Raw genomic sequence first — 4,752 nt, 5'->3', positions numbered from 1 at the left:
GGCGGGCAGCGCTCGGGCGCGGGTGAGGGAGCCGGGCGGCGGGCGAGGCAACGGGCCTCAGGGGCCCCTCCTGGGCCTCCCGGGCCGGTGATGTGGGGCGGCCGGCGGGCGAGTGGCCCGACGCCACGTGGTAGCGGCGGGCGGATCGGACGTGTCTGGCACCGTCCGGACGTGTCCGGCGGCGGCGGATCTGAGATTTTTAGGGTTTCTGGGAGGAGACCCGGGATTTGGAAAGGGGGGTCTTTATATAGACATAGAGGGAGCTAGGAGAGTCCAAATGAGGTGCGGTATTCGGCCACGCGATCGTGATCGAACGCTCTAGATGATGGAGAGGGTTTTGGTGGGTTTTGGGCCAAATTGGAGGGGTGTTTGGCTGCAACACACATGATGCCTTTTCGGTCCCTCGGTTAACTGTTGGAGCATCAAACGAAGTCCAAATGGTACGAAACTTGACAGGCGGTCTACCGGTAGTAAACCAAGGCCGCTTGGCAAGTCTCGGTCCAATTCGGAAATGTTTAATCCCCACACACGAAAGAAAGGTAGAAATGACCACCGGAGGAGAACGAAGCGCCGGAATGCAAAACAGACAACGGGGAAAATGCTCGAATGCATGAGATGAACACGTATGCAAATGCAATGCACATGATGACATGATATAAGATGCATGACAACGATAACAACACACGGAGACAAAAACCCGAACCCGAGAAAATAAAATAACTTAAGGCCGGAAACGGCAAGAGTTGGATTACATATTGGGAAAGTCATATTCGGAGTGTTACAACACTCCACCACTACGAAAGGATCTCGTCCCGAGATCTAGGACTGAAAGAATGCCGGGTACTCAGAACGGAGGTGATCCTCGCGTTCCTAGGTAGCTTCACGGTCAGAATGGTGTGACCACTTGACTTTGAGGAATTTGATTGACTTGTTGCGAGTCTTGTGTTCAGTCTCTTCAAGAATAGCAACTGGGTGCTCACGATAAGAGAGATCTTTTTGGAGCTCAATGTCCTCGAAGTTGACGGTGCGGTCAGGAGTCTTGAAGCACTTTCGGAGCTGAGAGACATGGAACACGTCATGAACATTTGCAAAGTTTGAAGGAAGCTCGAGTTGATAGGCGAGATCGCCTCTCTTGCTGACAATCTTGAAAGGTCCCACGTATCTAGGGGCAAGCTTCCCTTTGATACCGAAGCGACGAGTACCTTTCATAGGAGAGACGCGGAGGTAAACATGATCTTCGATCTTGAAAGCCAAATCATAGTGCTTACTATCATAGTAGCTCTTCTGGCGGGATTGGGCTGCTTTGAGGTTATCTCGAATGACTTTGCACATTTCCTCTGCCTCTGTGATTAAGTCATTTCCCAAAAGCTGACGTTCACCGGTTTCGGACCAGTTGAGAGGGGTACGGCACTTCCTACCATACATAATTTCAAATGGGGCCTTGCCCGAACTTGCTTGAAAACTCATGGCCCGACTACGGCGCCAAAATAAAAGATAACCCAACATGCGACACGGTCCCGATCACCCCCAACTGGGCACCACTACTGATCATCAGGGAAAGACACGTAGTATCGTTGAGAGTCCTCGGCGAACTCCCACTTGAGCTCGAGCGCGTCACCTGGAGCGGAATCATTAGGCCCTGTATCTGGTGTAATAGTAATCTGTGAGCCACAGGGACTCAGCAATCTCGCACCCTCGCGATCAAGACTATTTAAGCTTAATAGGTATGGCAAGGTAAATATATGTGGAGCTGCAGCAAGCGACTAGCATATATGGTGGCTAAACTGTTCGCAAAAGAGAGCGAGAAGAGGAGGCAAAGCGCCAGCGAGAAACTAGAGAGCAACCTGCGCAAGCATTACTCCAACACCGTGTTCACTTCCCGGACTCCGTCGAGAAGAGACCATCACGGTAACACACTCAGTTGATTCATTTTAATTAAGTTAAGGTTCAAGTTATCTACAACCGGACATTAACAAACTCCCATCTGCCCATAACCGCGGGCACGGCTTTCGAAAGTTCAAATCCCTGCAGGGGAGTCCCAACTTAGCCCATGACAAGCTCTCACGGTCAACGAAGGAATAGATCTCCTCCCGAGACGTTCCAATCAGACTCGGTACCTCGGTTCTTCAAGACACTTCGACATGGTAAAACTAATCCAGCAACACCGCCCGAATGTGCCGACAAATCCCGATAGGAGCTGCACATATCTCGTTCTCAGGGCACACTCAGATTGTCCAAACTTCCGGTAGGCCATCCCAGAGTTTCCCCTGGTGGCCACCGGCGGTTGACGAGGTGGACCAACACTCAGAGGAGCACTGGCCCGGGGGGGTTAAATAAGATGACCCTCGGGCTCCGGAAACCCAAGGGAAAAAAGGCTAGGTGGAAAATGGTAAAACCAAGGTTGGGCATTGCTGGAAAAGCTTTAATCAAGGCGAACTATCAAGGGGTTCCCATTATAACCCAACCGCGTAAGGAACGCAAAATCCGGGAACATAACACCGATATGACGGAAACTAGGGCGGCAAGAGTGGAACAAAACACTAGGCGAGAGGCCGAGCCTTCCATCCTTTACCAAGTATATAGATGCATTAAGATAACATGGAAATATAATGATATCCCAACAATTAAATAAATGTTCCAACAAGGATCAGTCTTCAATCTTCACCTGCAACTAGCAAGGCTATAAGAGGGGCTGAGCAAAGCGGTAACATAGCCAATCAACGGTCTGCTAGGACATGGTGGGTTAGAGGTTTGACATGACAATTTGGGAGGCTTGAAAGCAAGTGGTAGGCATTGTAGCATTGACATAGCAAAAGAGCGAGCATCTAGCACAGCAAAGATAGTAGAGATTTCGAGGGTATGATCATCTTGCCTGCAAAGTTGTCAGAGTTGACTGGATCCTCGAAAGTAAACTCAACGGGCTCCTCGTTAGCAAACTCGTCTCCCGGCTCTACCCAAACAAGACAAACAAGCAAACGGAACACAATCAACCACGTACAAAGCTCAAAGAATATAATGCAAAGATGGTATGCTATGCGGGATGCGATGCGGGATGCATATGCAAGATTTGACAAGGGATGCATGAACCAGGCCTCAACTTGGAATTCCAAGTGTGCCACTGGAAAGATGAGATGAAATCGCTTGAAAACGATATAAAGAACGCCGGAATCGGAGTTACGGTTTGGAAATGGCAAGCAATTCAAATATGACCACGTTCTGCGATTTACAGCAAGTAGTTATCTAAACGCAACAAGATGAACATGCTACAGCACCCAAACATGACAACAAAATACATGGCAGGGATGCATTCATGATGCTTAACAAAAGTCTAGCACTGAGCTACGGCCAATTCATCCATTAACAGGTTCAAACAAGCATGGCAAAAATGCATATGGCAAACAGATTTCAGACTTAGTGAAATTAACACTTGTCTGGAATTTCAGATCAGATAGCACTCTTCGAAGCATGAAAACTATATGCTACAGGACCTGAACATGGCAAAGTAAAGCATGTCATGGAGCTACTCAAAGAGCTTAACAAAAGTCCCTTAGTGACCTTGAGCCTAAAGGGATCAGAAAATACATTTGCAAGCATGTGAACATGGCAAAAACATAATCAGATCACAGACTTAGTGAAAACTGAAGCATGCTGAAACAGATATCAAGTAGGCATGTTTACGAGCTCGATGCACTCACCACAGAGCAAGTCATGACAAACTAAGCATACATCCATCAAGAATACACAAAATGCAAGCTAGACATGGCAAGAACAATAACATAGCATGCACGGATCAACTACAACATCCTCGGCAAAATTGTTAACAAGTAGACAATCTGCCCAGATTCACGAAATAGCAAAAGTAGAGCTTGATTGACTCAAGGTAGGGTGCTCCATAATTGCAAACAAAGACATGGATGGATAGAGCACTACAAGATTAACAAAACATCCTTACTGATCATCCTCAAAAGAGGCATGGATCACTAGGAAACAACATGAATATATGGCCATATGAGATAAACAACTCAAGGACTTAGTGGAAATGCCAAGTCCCTGAAATCAGCATGACCAAGTGCTTCACTGTGCAAGCTTGTGCTAGTCACCACACACATCACAAAAATACATGGGTTGCACCCCTGGAAATATGGCAAAACCCTTAACAAAACATATGTAGAGCTCGTGGGCATATCATGCACACAATAATCATGGCAAAAATGACAAATATCTAAATGGAGCGGCAGATCTGACAATTATCTCAAGTAGCACTCTTCCAACAGCATTTTGGGCATCAAGATGAACTCAAATGAAAATGATGCAATGGAATGAAATGATGTACTCTCTGAGGCGAACGTTTTGATATGCTATATGCCCAAAATGGAGCTACAGATGCAAAGTTATAGCACGATGAACATGGCCATATGAACTAGGGTTTCGGAAGAAAGTCAACGACATTTCGGATCTCAGATCTGCACGCTTCCCGAGGTCACCGGAGCTGTTCGCCGGAGAAGAAGTCGAGGTGGCCGGACTTGCCTTGGTTTGCCGGAGAACGGTGGGTCTCGCCGGGATCTTGAGGAGAAGGACGGGGGCGGCCGGATCCGGTCGCCGGGGCGCGGCTCCCGCGGCGGCGAACGGTGGAGGCGCGGGTGGAGCAGCGGCGGGCTCCGGCGCGCTGGGCGGCGGACGACGATGGCGGCGGTGGTCGGCGAAGGAGAGGCGGGCGGCGCTTGGGCGCGGGTGAGGGAGCCGGGCGGCGGG

The sequence above is a fragment of the Triticum dicoccoides genome, chromosome 7A, assembly GCF_002162155.2.
Source record: "Triticum dicoccoides isolate Atlit2015 ecotype Zavitan chromosome 7A, WEW_v2.0, whole genome shotgun sequence".
In the NCBI taxonomy this organism is placed as follows: Eukaryota; Viridiplantae; Streptophyta; class Magnoliopsida; order Poales; family Poaceae; genus Triticum; species Triticum dicoccoides.
The sequence above is the reverse complement of the archived record's forward strand: the minus strand, read 5'-3'. Positions refer to the sequence as shown.